Here is an 18307-nt window from a genome sequence, read left to right as displayed (position 1 = left end):
ACAGTCAGACCCAGTTACTATGCCAACGCCTACGAACTCTACATGACCCCACCAGGACACAGTTTTGCCAGATAATATCAGCTCTTAAAGTGACCTGCACACCAAATCGGATCCAGAGGTGCCCCGCCCACCAAATGTGACCCCGAGTGGCCCCGCCCACCAAATCGGACCCCGAGTGACCCTGCCCACCAAATCCGACCCCGAGTGACCCCGCCCACCAAATCTGACCCAGAGTGACCCCGCCCACCAAATCAGCCTTTGAGGGGCCTCGCCCACCAAATCGGCCCCTGAGGTGCCCCGCCCACCAAATCGGCCCCTGAGGTGCTCCACCCACCAAATGTGACCCAGAGTGACCCCGCCCACCAAATGTGACCCAGAGTGACCCCGCCCACCAAATGTGACCCAGAGTGACCCCGCCCACCAAATGTGACCCAGAGTGACCCCGCCCACCAAATGTGACCCAGAGTGACCCCGCCCACCAAATGTGACCCAGAGTGACCCCGCCCACCAAATGTGACCCAGAGTGACCCCGCCCACCAAATGTGACCCAGAGAGACCCCGCCCACCAAATGTGACCCAGAGTGACCCCGCCCACCAAATGTGACCCAGAGTGACCCCGCCCACCAAATGTGACCCAGAGTGACCCCGCCCACCAAATGTGACCCAGAGTGACCCCGCCCACCAAATGTGACCCAGAGAGACCCCGCCCACCAAATGTGACCCAGAGAGACCCCGCCCACCAAATGTGACCCAGAGTGACCCCGCCCACCAAATGTGACCCAGAGTGACCCCGCCCACCAAATGTGACCCAGAGTGACCCCGCCCACCAAATGTGACTCAGAGTGACCCCGCCCACCAAATGTGACCCATAGTGACCCCGCCCACCAAATGTGACCCAGAGTGACCCCGCCCACCAAATGTGACCCAGAGTGTCCCCGCCCTCCAAATGTGACCCAGAGTGACCCCGCCCACCAAATGTGACCCAGAGTGACCCCGCCCATCAAATGTGACCCAGAGTGACCCCGCCCACCAAATGTGACCCAGAGTGACCCCGCCCACCAAATGTGACCCAGAGTGACTCCGCCCACCAAATGTGACCCAGAGTGACCCCGCCCACCAAATGTGACCCAGAGTGACCCCGCCCACCAAATGTGACCCAGAGTGACCCCGCCCACCAAATGTGACCCAGAGTGACCCCGCCCACCAAATGTGACCCAGAGTGACCCCGCCCACAAAATGTGACCCAGAGTGACCCCGCCCACAAAATGTGACCCAGAGTGACCCCGCCCACCAAATCTGACCCAGAGTGACCCCGCCCACCAAATCGGCCCCTGAGTGACCCCACCCACCAAACCAGTGCCTGAGGGGCACCCAAGTGTGAAAGTCTTGCAGGGGCAGCCCGGGCACCATTCCAAAGCACTATCTGTAGTTCCTTCAGGAAATACCCATCTAGTTATAGTGCTTTGGGACAAAGCACTATATTGTTATTCCACCGTAGTCAACTTATTCTTCTTCTTATTATTATTCAGTCCGCAATTAATGCGGCCCGAACCGCTGCACGCACAGACTCCAGTGAGGTGTCATTTCGAAGCCAGCGTTCCTGGCAGGTGTGCTAAGTATTTTTCGTGTCGATCGGATTTGTAGTTTTGGCGCAATTGGCGTTTGAAAATTTCGTCTCAATGCATTTCAATGGGAAATTGTTCCAACAATAAGGGATAATGGCTGATTTCTGAGGCAATTTCAAAATAACTGCCAACTGCCACCTGGCTGATTAGCTCATTGCGATGTGCAGTCAGACCCAGTTACTATGCCAACGCCTACGAACTCTACATGACCCCACCAGGACACAGTTTTGCCAGATAATATCAGCTCTTAAAGTGACCCGCGCACCAAATTGGCACCTGAGGTGCGCAGCCCACCAAATCGGACCCGAGTGGCCCCGCCCACCAAATCGGACCCCGAGTGGCCCCGCCCGCCAAATCTGACCCAGAGTGACCCCGCCCGCCAAATCGGACCCAGAGTGACCCCGCCCACCAAATGTGACCCAGAGTGACCCCGCCCACCAAATGTGACCCAGAGTGACCCCGCCCACCAAATGTGACCCAGAGTGACCCCGCCCACCAAATGTGACCCAGAGTGACCCCGCCCACCAAATGTGACCCAGAGTGACCCCGCCCACCAAATGTGACCCAGAGTGACCCCGCCCACCAAATGTGACCCAGAGTGACCCCGCCCACCAAATGTGACCCAGAGTGACCCTGCCCACCAAATGTGACCCAGAGTGACCCCGCCCACCAAATGTGACCCAGAGTGACCCCGCCCACCAAATGTGACCCAGAGTGACCCCGCCCACCAAATGTGACCCAGAGTGACCCCGCCCACCAAATGTGACCCCGCCCACCAAATGTGACCCCGCCCACCAAATGTGACCCAGAGTGACCCCGCCCACCAAATGTGACCCAGAGTGACCCCGCCCACCAAATGTGACCCAGAGTGATCTCGCCCACCAAATGTGACCCAGAGTGACCCCGCCCACCAAATGTGACCCCGAGTGGCCCCGCCCACTAAATCGGACCGCGAGTGGCCCCGCCCACCAAATCAGACCCAGAGGTGCCCCACCCACCAAATCGGACCCAGAGTGACCCCGCCCACCAAATGTGACCCAGAGTGACCCCGCCCACCAAATGTGACCCAGAGTGAACCCGCCCACCAAATGTGATCCAGAGTGACCCCGCCCACCAAATGTGACCCAGAGTGACCCCGCCCACCAAATGTGACCCAGAGTGAACCCGCCCACCAAATGTGACCCAGAGTGACCCCGCCCACCAAATGTGACCCAGAGTGACCCCGCCCACCAAATGTGACCCCGAGTGGCCCCGCCCACTAAATCAGACCGCGAGTGGCCCCGCCCACCAAATCAGACCCAGAGGTGCCCCACCCACCAAATCGGACCCAGAGTGACCCCGCCCACCAAATCGGACCCAGAGTGACCCCGCCCACCAAATCGGACCCAGAGTGACCCCGCCCACCAAATGTGACCCAGAGTGACCCCGCCCACCAAATGTGACCCAGAGTGACCCCGCCCACCAAATGTGACCCAGAGTGACCCCGCCCACCAAATGTGACCCAGAGTGACCCCGCCCACCAAATCGGACCCAGAGTGACCCCGCCCACCAAATGTGACCCAGAGTGACCCCGCCCACCAAATGTGACCCAGAGTGACCCCGCCCACCAAATGTGACCCAGAGTGACCCCGCCCACCAAATGTGACCCAGAGAGACCCCGCCCACCAAATGTGACCCAGAGTGACCCCGCCCACCAAATGTGACCCAGAGTGACCCCGCCCACCAAATGTGACCCAGAGTGACCCCGCCCACCAAATGTGACCCAGAGTGACCCCGCCCACCAAATGTGACCCAGAGAGACCCCGCCCACCAAATGTGACCCAGAGAGACCCCGCCCACCAAATGTGACCCAGAGTGACCCCGCCCACCAAATGTGACCCAGAGTGACCCCGCCCACCAAATGTGACCCAGAGTGACCCCGCCCACCAAATGTGACCCAGAGTGACCCCGCCCACCAAATGTGACCCAGAGTGACCCCGCCCACCAAATGTGACCCAGAGTGACCCCGCCCACCAAATGTGACCCAGAGTGACCCCGCCCACCAAATGTGACCCAGAGTGACCCTGCCCACCAAATGTGACCCAGAGTGACCCCGCCCACCAAATGTGACCCAGAGTGACCCCGCCCACCAAATGTGACCCAGAGTGACCCCGCCCACCAAATGTGACCCAGAGTGACCCCGCCCACCAAATCGGACCCAGAGTGACCCCGCCCACCAAATCGGACCCAGAGTGACCCCGCCCACCAAATCGGACCCAGAGTGACCCCGCCCACCAAATCGGACCCAGAGTGACCCCGCCCACCAAATCGGCCCCTGAGGGGCCCCCGCCCACAAAACGGGTGCCTGAGGGGCACTCAAGTGTGAAAGCCTTGCAGGGGCAGCCCGGGCACCATTCCAAAGCACTATCTGTAGTTCCTTCAGGAAATACCCATCTAGTATTATTATTGTAATCCGAACGTGGTTAACTTATTATTTTTAGGCTTTTTTCCGCAATTAATGCGGCCCGAACCGCTGCACGCACAGACTTCATTGAGGTGTCGTTTCGAAGCCAGCGTCCATGAGAGGTGTGCTAAGTATTTTTCGTGTTGATCCGATTTGTAGTTTTGGCGCAATATGCGTATGAAAATTTCATCTCAATTCATTTCAATGGGGAAATTGTTCCAATAGGGGATAATGGCTGATTTCTGAGGCAATTTCAAAATAACTGCCAACTGCCACCTGGCTGATTAGCTAATTGATATGCGCAGTCAGACCCAGTTACTATGCCAACGCCTACGAACTCTACATGACCCCACCAGGACACAGTTTTGCCAGATAATATCAGCTCTTAAAGTGACCTGCACACCAAATCGGATCCAGAGGTGCCCCGCCCACCAATTGTGACCCCGAGTGGCCCCGCCCACCAAATCGGACCCCGAGTGACCCTGCCCACCAAATCCGACCCCGAGGGACCCCGCCCACCAAATCTGACCCAGAGTGACCCCGCCCACCAAATCAGCCTTTGAGGGGCCTCGCCCACCAAATCGGCCCCTGAGGTGCCCCGCCCACCAAATCGGCCCCTGAGGTGCTCCACCCACCAAATGTGACCCAGAGTGACCCCGCCCACCAAATGTGACCCAGAGTGACCCCGCCCACCAAATGTGACCCAGAGTGACCCCGCCCACCAAATGTGACCCAGAGTGACCCCGCCCACCAAATGTGACCCAGAGTGACCCCGCCCACCAAATGTGACCCAGAGTGACCCCGCCCACCAAATGTGACCCAGAGTAACCCCGCCCACCAAATGTGACCCAGAGAGACCCCGCCCACCAAATGTGACCCAGAGTGACCCCGCCCATCAAATGTGACCCAGAGTGACCCCGCCCACCAAATGTGACCCAGAGTGACCCCGCCCACCAAATGTGACCCAGAGTGACCCCGCCCACCAAATGTGACCCAGAGAGACCCCGCCCACCAAATGTGACCCAGAGAGACCCCGCCCACCAAATGTGACCCAGAGTGACCCCGCCCACCAAATGTGACCCAGAGTGACCCCGCCCACCAAATGTGACCCAGAGTGACCCCGCCCACCAAATGTGACCCAGAGTGACTCCGCCCACCAAATGTGACCCAGAGTGACCCCGCCCACCAAATGTGACCCAGAGTGACCCCGCCCACCAAATGTGACCCAGAGTGACCCCGCCCACCAAATGTGACCCAGAGTGACCCCGCCCACCAAATGTGACCCAGAGTGTCCCCGCCCTCCAAATGTGACCCAGAGTGACCCCGCCCACCAAATGTGACCCAGAGTGACCCCGCCCACCAAATGTGACCCAGAGTGACCCCGCCCACAAAATGTGACCCAGAGTGACCCCGCCCACAAAATGTGACCCAGAGTGACCCCGCCCACCAAATCTGACCCAGAGTGACCCCGCTCACCAAATCGGCCCCTGAGTGACCCCACCCACCAAACCAGTGCCTGAGGGGCACCCAAGTGTGAAAGTCTTGCAGGGGCAGCCCGGGCACCATTCCAAAGCACTATCTGTAGTTCCTTCAGGAAATACCCATCTAGTTATTCTTATTCTTATTATTAGGCTTTTTTCCGCAATTAATGCGGCCCGAACCGCTGCACGCACAGACTCCAGTGAGGTGTCATTTCGAAGCCAGCGTCCATGAGAGGTGTGCTAAGTATTTTTCGTGTCGATCGGATTTGTAGTTTTGGCGCAATGTGCGATTGAAAATTGTTTTTCCCTCATTGGAAAGCATTGTCAATGCATTTCAATAGGGAAATTTTGCCATAAGCTATAATGGCTGATATCTGAGGCAATTTAAAAAATAACTGCCAACTGCCACCTGGCTGATCAGCTCATTGATATGCGAAGTCAGACCAAGTTACTATGCCAACGCGTACAAACTCTACATGACCCCACCAGGACACAGTTTTGCCAGATAATATCAGCTCTTAAAGTGACCTACCCACCAAATTGTTACCTGAGGTGTCAGCCCACCAAATCGGACCGAGTGACCCCGCCCACCAAATTGGACCCAGAGGGTAAGTGCACCCCCGCCCCGTGTGTGCAAAAGTAAGTGCACCCCTTGTGTATGCAAAACTAAGTTCACCCCCACCCCAAGTGTATAAAAGTAAGTGCACCCCCGCCCTGTGTGTGCAAAAGTAACTGCACCCCCGCCCCCGTGTGTGCAAAAGTAAGTGCACCCCCGCCCCCGTGTGTGAAAAGTAAGTGCGCCCCCGGCCCTGGATGTGCAAAAGTAAGTGCACCCCCGACCCCGTGTGTGAAAAGTAAGTGCGCCCCCGGCCCCGGATGTGCAAAAGTAAGTGCACCCCCGGTCCCAGTTGTGCAAAAGTAAGTGCGCCCCCGCCCCCGTGTGTGCAAAAGTAAGTACGCCCCTGCCCCCGTGTGTGCAAAAGTAAGTGCACCCTGCCCCGTGTGTGAGAAGTAAGTGCGCCCCCGGTCCAGGATGTGCAAAAGTAAGTGCGCCCCCGGCCCCGGGTATGCAAAAGTAAGAGCGCCCCGGCCCCGGGTGTGCAAAAGTGTGCCCCGGGTGTGCAAAAGTAAGTGCGCCCCGGGTGTGCAAAAGTAAGTGTGCCCCGGGTGTGCAAAAGTAAGAGCGCCCCGACCCCATGTGTGCAAAAGTAAGTGCGCCCCCGGCCCCGGGTGTGCAAAATTAAGTGCGCCCCCGGCCCCGGATGTGCAAAAGTAAGTGCACCCCCGGTCCCAGGTGTGCAAAAGTAAGTGCGCCCCTGCCCCCGTGTGTGCAAAAGTAAGTACACCCCCGTGTGTGCAAAAGTAAGGGCACCCTGCCCCGTGTGTGAGAAGTAAGTGCGCCCCCAGCCCAGGATGTGCAAAAGTAAGTGCGCCCCCGGCCCCGGGTATGCAAAAGTAAGTGCGCCCCGGCCCCGGGTGTGCAAAAGTAAGTGGGCCCCGGCTGTGCAAAAGTAAGTGCGCCCCGGGTGTGCAAAAGTAAGAGCGCCCCCGACCCCATGTGTGCAAAAGTAAGTGCGCCCCCGGCCCCGGGTGTGAAAAGTAAGTGCACCCCCGGTCCCGTGAGTTAAAAGTAAGTGCAACCCCGGTCCCGGGTATGCAAAAGTAAGAGCGCCCCGGCCCCGGGTGTGCAAAAGTGTGCCCCGGGTGTGCAAAAGTAAGTGCGCCCCGGGTGTGCAAAAGTAAGTGTGCCCCGGGTGTGCAAAAGTAAGAGCGCCCCGACCCCATGTGTGCAAAAGTAAGTGCGCCCCGGGTGTGCAAAATTAAGTGCGCCCCTGGCCCCGGGTGTGCAAAAGTAAGTGCACCCCCGGTCCCAGGTGTGCAAAAGTAAGTGCGCCCCCGCCCCCGTGTGTGCAAAAGTAAGTACACCCCCGCCCCGTGTGTGCAAAAGTAAGGGCACCCTGCCCCGTGTGTGAGAAGTAAGTGCGCCCCCAGCCCAGGATGTGCAAAAGTAAGTGCGCCCCCGGCCCCGGGTATGCAAAAGTAAGTGCGCCCCGGCCCCGGGTGTGCAAAAGTAAGTGCGCCCCGGGTGTGCAAAAGTAAGTGCGCCCCGGGTGTGCAAAAGTAAGTGCGCCCCGGGTGTGCAAAACTAAGTGCGCCCCGGGTGTGCAAAACTAAGTGGGCCCCGAGTGACCCCACCAGGACACAGTTTTGCCAGATAATATCAGCTCTTAAAGTGACCCGACCACCAAATCAGACCCTGAGGGGCACCGCCCACCAAATCGGACCCTGAGGGGCCCCGCCCACCAAATCGGCCCCTGAGGGGCCCCGCCCACCAAATCGGCCCCTGAGGGGCCCCGCCCACCAAATCGGACCCAGAGTGACCCCGCCCACCAAATCGGACCCAGAGTGACCCCGCCCACCAAATCGGACCCAAAGTGACCCCGCCCACCAAATCGGACCCAGAGTGACCCCGCCCACCAAATTGGACCCAGAGTGACCCCGCCCACCAAATCGGACCCAGAGTGACCCCGCCCACCAAATCGGACCCAGAATGACCCCGCCCACCAAATCGGACCCAGAGTGACCCCGCCCACCAAATCGGACCCAGAGTGACCCCGCCCACCAAATCGGACCCAGAGTGACCCCGCCCACCAAATCGGACCCAGAGTGACCCCGCCCACCAAATCGGACCCAGAGTCGCCCCGCCCACCAAATTGGCCCCCTGAGCGGCCCCGAACACCAAATCGGACCCAGAGTGACCCGGCCCACCAAATCGGACCCAGAGTGACCCCGCCCAAAAAATCGGACCCAGAGTGACCCCGCCCACCAAATCGGACCCAGAGTGACCCCCGCCCACCAAATCGGACCCAGATTGACACCGCCCACCAAATCGGCCCCTGAGGGGCCCCAACCACCAAACGGGCACCTGAGGGGCACTCAAGTGTGAAAGCCTTGCAGGGGCAGCCCGGGCACCATTCCAAAGCACTATCTGTAGTTCCTTCAGGAAATACCCATCTAGTTATAGTGCTTTTGTAAAAAGCACTATATTGTTATTCCACCGTAGACAACTTCTTATTATAGTGCTTTTGTAAAAAGCACTATATTGTTATTCCCCCGTAGACAACTTATTATTATTATAGTGCTTTGTAAAAAGCACTGTATTGTTATTCCACCGTAGACAACTTCTTATTATAGTGCTTTTGTAAAAAGCACTATATTGTTATTCCACCGTAGTCAACTTATTCTTCTTATTATTATTCAGTCCGCAATTAATGCGGCCCGAACCGCTGCACGCACAGACTCCAGTGAGGTGTCATTTCGAAGCCAGCGTTCCTGGCAGGTGTGCTAAGTATTTTTCGTGTTGATCGGATTTGTAGTTTTGGCGCAATTTGCGTTTGAAAATGTTGTCTCAATGCATTTCAATAGGGAAATCTTGCCATAAGCTTATAATGGCAGTTATTTTGAAATTGCCTCAGAAATCAGCCCAACTGCCACCTGGCTGATTAGCTCATTGATATGCGAAGTCAGACCCAGTTACTATGCCAACGCCTATGAACTCTACATGACCCCACTAGGACACAGGTTTGTCAGATAATATCAGCTCTTAAAGTGACCCGCGCACCAAATAGGAGGCCGAGGGGCCCCAACCACCACATCGGAGGCCGAGGGGACCCAACCACCACATCGGAGGCCGAGGGGCCCCGACCTCCAAATCGGAGGCCGAGGGGCCCCGACCTCCAAATCGGACCCTGAGGGGCCCCGACCACCAAATCGGACCCTGAGGGGCCCCGACCAACAAATCGGACCCTGAGGGGCCCCGACCTCCAAATCGGACCCTGAGGGGCCCCGACCTCCAAATCGGACACTGAGGGGCCCCGACCACCAAATCGGGCCCTGAGGGGCCCCGACCACCAAATCGGACCCTGAGGGGCCCCGACCACCAAATCGGACCCTGAGGGGCCCCGACCACCAAATCGGACCCTGAGGGGCCCCGACCACCAAATCGGACCCTGAGGGGCCCCGACCACCAAATCGGACCCTGAGGGGCCCCGACCTCCAAATCGAACCCTGAGGGGCCCCGACCTCCAAATCGGACCCTGAGGGGCCCCGACCTCCAAATCGGACCCTGAGGGGCCCCGACCACCAAATCGGACCCTGAGGGGCCCCGACCACCAAATCGGACCCTGAGGGGCCCCGACCACCAAATCGGACCCTGAGGGGCCCCGACCACCAAATCGGACCATGAGGGGCCCCGACCTCCAAATCGGACCCTGAGGGGCCCCGACCTCCAAATCGGGCCCTGAGGGGCCCCGACCACCAAATCGGACCCTGAGGGGCCCCGACCACCAAATCGGACCATGAGGGGCCCCGACCACCAAATCGGACCCTGAGGGGCCCGACCTCCAAATCGGACCCTGAGGGGCCCCGACCTCCAAATCGGACCCTGAGGGGCCCCGACCTCCAAATCGGACCCTGAGGGGCCCCGACCACCAAATCGGACCCTGAGGGGCCCCGACCACCAAATCGGACCCTGAGGGGCCCCGACCTCCAAATCGAACCCTGAGGGGCCCCGACCTCCAAATCGGACCCTGAGGGGCCCCGACCTCCAAATCGGACCCTGAGGGGCCCCGACCACCAAATCGGACCCTGAGGGGCCCCGACCACCAAATCGGACCCTGAGGGGCCCCGACCACCAAATCGGACCATGAGGGGCCCCGACCTCCAAATCGGGCCCTGAGGGGCCCCGACCTCCAAATCGGGCCCTGAGGGGCCCCGACCTCCAAATCGGACCCTGAGGGGCCCCGACCACCAAATCGGACCCTGAGGGGCCCCGACCACCAAATCGGACCCTGAGGGGCCCCGACCTCCAAATCGGACCCTGAGGGGCCCCGACCTCCAAATCGGACCCTGAGGGGCCCCGACCTCCAAATCGGACCCTGAGGGGCCCCGACCACCAAATCGGACCCTGAGGGGCCCCGACCACCAAATCGGACCCTGAGGGGCCCCGACCACCAAATCGGACCCTGAGGGGCCCCGACCACCAAATCGGACCCTGAGGGGCCCCGACCACCAAATCGGACACTGAGGGGCCCCGACCACCAAATCGGACCCTGAGGGGCCCCGACCACCAAATCGGACCCTGAGGGGCCCCGACCACCAAATCGGACCCTGAGGGGCCCCGACCACCAAATCGGACCCTGAGGGGCCCCGACCACCAAATCGGACCCTGAGGGGCACCGACCACCAAATCGGACCCTGAGGGGCCCCGACCTCCAAATCGGACCCTGAGGGGCCCCGACCTCCAAATCGGACCCTGAGGGGCCCCGACCACCAAATCGGACCCTGAGGGGCCCCGACCACCAAATCGGACCCTGAGGGGCCCCGACCACCAAATCGGACCCTGAGGGGCCCCGACCACCAAATCGGACCCTGAGGGGCCCCGACCACCAAATCGGACCCTGAGGGGCCCCGACCACCAAATCGGACCCTGAGGGGCCCCGACCACCAAATCGGACCCTGAGGGGCCCCGACCACCAAATCGGACCCTGAGGGGCCCCGACCACCAAATCGGACCCTGAGGGGCCCCGACCACCAAATCGGACCCTGAGGGGCCCCGACCTCCAAATCGGACCCTGAGGGGCCCCGACCTCCAAATCGGACCCTGAGGGGCCCCGACCTCCAAATCGGACCCTGAAGGGCCCCGACCACCAAATCGGACCCTGAGGGGCCCCGACCACCAAATCGGACCCTGAGGGGCCCCGCCCACCAAATCGGACCCTGAGGGGCCCCGCCCACCAAATCGGACCCTGAGGGGCCCCGCCCACCAAATCGGACCCTGAGGGGCCCCGCCCACCAAATCGGACCCTGAGGGGCCCCGCCCACCAAATCGGACCCTGAGGGGCCCCGCCCACCAAATCGGACCCTGAGGGGCCCCGCCCACCAAATCGGACCCTGAGGGGACCCGCCCACCAAATCGGACCCTTAGGGGCCCCGCCCACCAAATGGGACCCTGAGGGGCCCCGCCCACCAAATCTTACCCTGAGGGGCCCCCCCACTAAATCGGCCCCTGAGGGGCCTCACCCACCAAATTGGACCCTGAGGGGCCCCGCCCACCAAATCGGACCCTGAGGGGACCCGCCCACCAAATCGGACCCTGAGGGGCACCGCCCACCATATCGGCCCCTGAGGGGCCCCGCCCACCAAATGGGACCCTTAGGGGCCCCGCCCACTAAATCAGACCCTGAGGGGCCCCGCCCACCAAATCGGACCCTGAGGGGCCCCGCCCACCAAATCGGACCCTGAAGGGCCCCGTCCACCAAATCGGACTCTGAGGGGCCCCGCACCATTCCAAAGCACTATCTGTAGTTCCTTCAGGAAATACCCATCTAGTTCTTATTCTTATTATTATTAGGCTTTTTTCCGCAATTAATGCGGCCCGAACCGCTACACGCACAGACTCCAGTGAGGTGTCATTTCGAAGCCAGCGTCCCCAAGAGGTGTGCTAAGTATTTTTCGTGTCGATCGGATTTGTAGTTTTGGCGCAATTAACGTTTGAAAATTGTTTTTCTCTCATTGGAATGCATTGCCAATGCATTTCAATAGGGAAATTTAGCCATAAGGTATAATGGCTGATATCTGAGGCAATTTAAAAAATAACTGCCAACTGCCACCTGGCTGATCAGCTCATTGATATGCGAAGTCAGACCAAGTTACTATGCCAACGCGTACAAACTCTACATGACCCCACCAGGACACAGTTTTGCCAGATAATATCAGCTCTTAAAGTGACCTACCCACCAAATTGTTACCTGAGGTGTCAGCCCACCAAATCGGACCGAGTGACCCCGCCCACCAAATTGGACCCAGAGGGTAAGTGCACCCCCGCCCCGTGTGTGCAAAAGTAAGTGCACCCCTTGTGTATGCAAAACTAAGTTCACCCCCACCCCAAGTGTATAAAAGTAAGTGCACCCCCGCCCTGTGTGTGCAAAAGTAACTGCACCCCCGCCCCCGTGTGTGCAAAAGTAAGTGCACCCCCGCCCCCGTGTGTGAAAAGTAAGTGCGCCCCCGGCCCTGGATGTGCAAAAGTAAGTGCACCCCCGACCCCGTGTGTGAAAAGTAAGTGCGCCCCCGGCCCCGGATGTGCAAAAGTAAGTGCACCCCCGGTCCCAGTTGTGTAAAAGTAAGTGCGCCCCCGCCCCCGTGTGTGCAAAAGTAAGTACGCCCCTGCCCCCGTGTGTGCAAAAGTAAGTGCACCCTGCCCCGTGTGTGAGAAGTAAGTGCGCCCCCGGTCCAGGATGTGCAAAAGTAAGTGCGCCCCCGGCCCCGGGTATGCAAAAGTAAGAGCGCCCCGGCCCCGGGTGTGCAAAAGTGTGCCCCGGGTGTGCAAAAGTAAGTGCGCCCCGGGTGTGCAAAAGTAAGTGTGCCCCGGGTGTGCAAAAGTAAGAGCGCCCCGACCCCATGTGTGCAAAAGTAAGTGCGCCCCCGGCCCCGGGTGTGCAAAATTAAGTGCGCCCCCGGCCCCGGATGTGCAAAAGTAAGTGCACCCCCGGTCCCAGGTGTGCAAAAGTAAGTGCGCCCCTGCCCCCGTGTGTGCAAAAGTAAGTACACCCCCGCCCCCGTGTGTGCAAAAGTAAGGGCACCCTGCCCCGTGTGTGAGAAGTAAGTGCGCCCCCAGCCCAGGATGTGCAAAAGTAAGTGCGCCCCCGGCCCCGGGTATGCAAAAGTAAGTGCGCCCCGGCCCCGGGTGTGCAAAAGTAAGTGGGCCCCGGCTGTGCAAAAGTAAGTGCGCCCCGGGTGTGCAAAAGTAAGAGCGCCCCCGACCCCATGTGTGCAAAAGTAAGTGCGCCCCCGGCCCCGGGTGTGAAAAGTAAGTGCACCCCCGGTCCCGTGAGTTAAAAGTAAGTGCAACCCCGGTCCCGGGTATGCAAAAGTAAGAGCGCCCCGGCCCCGGGTGTGCAAAAGTGTGCCCCGGGTGTGCAAAAGTAAGTGCGCCCCGGGTGTGCAAAAGTAAGTGTGCCCCGGGTGTGCAAAAGTAAGAGCGCCCCGACCCCATGTGTGCAAAAGTAAGTGCGCCCCCGGCCCCGGGTGTGCAAAATTAAGTGCGCCCCCGGCCCCGGATGTGCAAAAGTAAGTGCACCCCCGGTCCCAGGTGTGCAAAAGTAAGTGCGCCCCTGCCCCCGTGTGTGCAAAAGTAAGTACACCCCCGCCCCCGTGTGTGCAAAAGTAAGGGCACCCTGCCCCGTGTGTGAGAAGTAAGTGCGCCCCCAGCCCAGGATGTGCAAAAGTAAGTGCGCCCCCGGCCCCGGGTATGCAAAAGTAAGTGCGCCCCGGCCCCGGGTGTGCAAAAGTAAGTGGGCCCCGGCTGTGCAAAAGTAAGTGCGCCCCGGGTGTGCAAAAGTAAGAGCGCCCCCGACCCCATGTGTGCAAAAGTAAGTGCGCCCCCGGCCCCGGGTGTGAAAAGTAAGTGCACCCCCGGTCCCGTGAGTTAAAAGTAAGTGCAACCCCGGTCCCGGGTATGCAAAAGTAAGAGCGCCCCGGCCCCGGGTGTGCAAAAGTGTGCCCCGGGTGTGCAAAAGTAAGTGCGCCCCGGGTGTGCAAAAGTAAGTGTGCCCCGGGTGTGCAAAAGTAAGAGCGCCCCGACCCCATGTGTGCAAAAGTAAGTGCGCCCCCGGCCCCGGGTGTGCAAAATTAAGTGCGCCCCCGGCCCCGGGTGTGCAAAAGTAAGTGCACCCCCGGTCCCAGGTGTGCAAAAGTAAGTGCGCCCCCGCCCCCGTGTGTGCAAAAGTAAGTACACCCCCGCCCCGTGTGTGCAAAAGTAAGGGCACCCTGCCCCGTGTGTGAGAAGTAAGTGCGCCCCCAGCCCAGGATGTGCAAAAGTAAGTGCGCCCCCGGCCCCGGGTATGCAAAAGTAAGTGCGCCCCGGCCCCGGGTGTGCAAAAGTAAGTGCGCCCCGGGTGTGCAAAAGTAAGTGCGCCCCGGGTGTGCAAAAGTAAGTGCGCCCCGGGTGTGCAAAACTAAGTGCGCCCCGGGTGTGCAAAACTAAGTGCGCCCCGAGTGACCCCACCAGGACACAGTTTTGCCAGATAATATCAGCTCTTAAAGTGACCCGACCACCAAATCGGACCCTGAGGGGCACCGCCCACCAAATCGGCCCCTGAGGGGCCCCGCCCACCAAATCGGCCCCTGAGGGGCCCCGCCCACCAAATCGGACCCAGAGTGACCCCGCCCACCAAATCGGACCCAGAGTGACCCCGCCCACCAAATCGGACCCAAAGTGACCCCGCCCACCAAATCGGACCCAGAGTGACCCCGCCCACCAAATTGGACCCAGAGTGACCCCGCCCACCAAATCGGACCCAGAGTGACCCCGCCCACCAAATCGGACCCAGAATGACCCCGCCCACCAAATCGGACCCAGAGTGACCCCGCCCACCAAATCGGACCCAGAGTGACCCCGCCCACCAAATCGGACCCAGAGTGACCCCGCCCACCAAATCGGACCCAGAGTGACCCCGCCCACCAAATCGGACCCAGAGTCGCCCCGCCCACCAAATTGGCCCCCTGAGCGGCCCCGAACACCAAATCGGACCCAGAGTGACCCGGCCCACCAAATCGGACCCAGAGTGACCCCGCCCAAAAAATCGGACCCAGAGTGACTCCGCCCACCAAATCGGACCCAGAGTGACCCCCGCCCACCAAATCGGACCCAGATTGACACCGCCCACCAAATCGGCCCCTGAGGGGCCCCAACCACCAAACGGGCACCTGAGGGGCACTCAAGTGTGAAAGCCTTGCAGGGGCAGCCCGGGCACCATTCCAAAGCACTATCTGTAGTTCCTTCAGGAAATACCCATCTAGTTATAGTGCTTTTGTAAAAAGCACTATATTGTTATTCCACCGTAGACAACTTCTTATTATAGTGCTTTTGTAAAAAGCACTATATTGTTATTCCCCGTAGACAACTTATTATTATTATAGTGCTTTGTAAAAAGCACTGTATTGTTATTCCACCGTAGACAACTTCTTATTATAGTGCTTTTGTAAAAAGCACTATATTGTTATTCCACCGTAGTCAACTTATTCTTCTTATTATTATTCAGTCCGCAATTAATGCGGCCCGAACCGCTGCACGCACAGACTCCAGTGAGGTGTCATTTCGAAGCCAGCGTTCCTGGCAGGTGTGCTAAGTATTTTTCGTGTTGATCGGATTTGTAGTTTTGGCGCAATTTGCGTTTGAAAATGTTGTCTCAATGCATTTCAATAGGGAAATCTTGCCATAAGCTTATAATGGCAGTTATTTTGAAATTGCCTCAGAAATCAGCCCAACTGCCACCTGGCTGATTAGCTCATTGATATGCGAAGTCAGACCCAGTTACTATGCCAACGCCTATGAACTCTACATGACCCCACTAGGACACAGGTTTGTCAGATAATATCAGCTCTTAAAGTGACCCGCGCACCAAATCGGACCCTGAGGTGCCAGCCCACCAAATTGTTACCTGAGGTGTCCAGCCCACCAAATAGGAGGCCGAGGGGCCCCAACCACCACATCGGAGGCCGAGGGGCCCCGACCTCCAAATCGGAGGCCGAGGGGCCCCGACCTCCAAATCGGACCCTGAGGGGCCCCGACCACCAAATCGGACCCTGAGGGGCCCCGACCAACAAATCGGACCCTGAGGTGCCCCGACCTCCAAATCGGACCCTGAGGGGCCCCGACCTCCAAATCGGACACTGAGGGGCCCCGACCACCAAATCGGACCCTGAGGGGCCCCGACCACCAAATCGGACCCTGAGGGGCCCCGACCACCAAATCGGACCCTGAGGGGCCCCGACCACCAAATCGGACCCTGAGGGGCCCCGACCTCCAAATCGGACCCTGAGGGGCCCCGACCTCCAAATCGGACCCTGAGGGGCCCCGACCTCCAAATCGGACCCTGAGGGGCCCCGACCACCAAATCGGACCCTGAGGGGCCCCGACCACCAAATCGGACCCTGAGGGGCCCCGACCACCAAATCGGACCCTGAGGGGCCCCGACCACCAAATCGGACCCTGAGGGGCCCCGACCACCAAATCGGACCCTGAGGGGCCCCGACCACCAAATCGGACCCTGAGGGGCCCCGACCACCAAATCGGACCCTGAGGGGCACCGACCACCAAATCGGACCCTGAGGGGCCCCGACCTCCAAATCGGACCCTGAGGGGCCCCGACCTCCAAATCGGACCCTGAGGGGCCCCGACCACCAAATCGGACCCTGAGGGGCCCCGACCACCAAATCGGACCCTGAGGGGCCCCGACCACCAAATCGGACCCTGAGGGGCCCCGACCACCAAATCGGACCCTGAGGGGCCCCGACCACCAAATCGGACCCTGAGGGGCCCCGACCACCAAATCGGACCCTGAGGGGCCCCGACCACCAAATCGGACCCTGAGGGGCCCCGACCACCAAATCGGACCCTGAGGGGCCCCGACCACCAAATCGGACCCTGAGGGGCCCCGACCTCCAAATCGGACCCTGAGGGGCCCCGACCTCCAAATCGGACCCTGAGGGGCCCCGACCTCCAAATCGGACCCTGAAGGGCCCCGACCACCAAATCGGACCCTGAGGGGCCCCGACCACCAAATCGGACACTGAGGGGCCCCGCCCACCAAATCGGACCCTGAGGGGCCCCGCCCACCAAATCGGACCCTGAGGGGCCCCGCTCACCAAATTGGACCCTGAGGGGCCCCGCCCACCAAATCGGACCCTGAGGGGTCCCGCCCACCAAATCGGACCCTGAGGGGCCCCGCCCACCAAATCGGACCCTGAGGGGCCCCGCCCACCAAATCGGACCCTGAGGGGACCCGCCCACCAAATCGGACCCTTAGGGGCCCCGCCCACCAAATGGGACCCTGAGGGGCCCCGCCCACCAAATCTTACCCTGAGGGGCCCCCCCACTAAATCGGCCCCTGAGGGGCCTCACCCACCAAATTGGACCCTGAGGGGCCCCGCCCACCAAATCGGACCCTGAGGGGACCCGCCCACCAAATCGGACCCTGAGGGGCTCCGCCCACCATATCAGCCCCTGAGGGGCCCCGCCCACCAAATGGGACCCTTAGGGGCCCCGCCCACTAAATCAGACCCTGAGGTGCCCCGCCCACCAAATCGGACCCTGAGGGGCCCCGCCCACCAAATCGGACCCTGAAGGGCCCCGTCCACCAAATCGGACTCTGAGGGGCCCCGCACCATTCCAAAGCACTATCTGTAGTTCCTTCAGGAAATACCCATCTAGTTCTTATTATTATTATTAGGCTTTTTTCCGCAATTAATGCGGCCCGAACCGCTACACGCACAGACTCCAGTGAGGTGTCATTTCGAAGCCAGCGTCCCCAAGAGGTGTGCTAAGTATTTTTCGTGTCGATCGGATTTGTAGTTTTGGCGCAATTAACGTTTGAAAATTGTTTTTCTCTCATTGGAATGCATTGCCAATGCATTTCAATAGGGAAATTTAGCCATAAGGTATAATGGCTGATTACTGAGGCAATTTAAAAAATAACTGCCAACTGCCACCTGGCTGATCAGCTCATTGATATGTGCAGTCACACCCAGTTACTATGACAACGCCTACGAACTCTACATGACCCCACCAGGACACAGTTTTGCCAGATAATATCAGCTCTTAAAGTGACCAAACCACCAAATTGTTACCTGAGGTGTCCAGCCCACCAAATAGGAGGCCGAGGGGCCCCGACCACCACATCGGAGGCCGAGGGGCCCCG

Source organism: Ranitomeya imitator, chromosome 7 (assembly GCF_032444005.1).
Source record: "Ranitomeya imitator isolate aRanImi1 chromosome 7, aRanImi1.pri, whole genome shotgun sequence".
Classification (NCBI taxonomy): domain Eukaryota; kingdom Metazoa; phylum Chordata; class Amphibia; order Anura; family Dendrobatidae; genus Ranitomeya; species Ranitomeya imitator.
The sequence above is the reverse complement of the archived record's forward strand: the minus strand, read 5'-3'. Positions refer to the sequence as shown.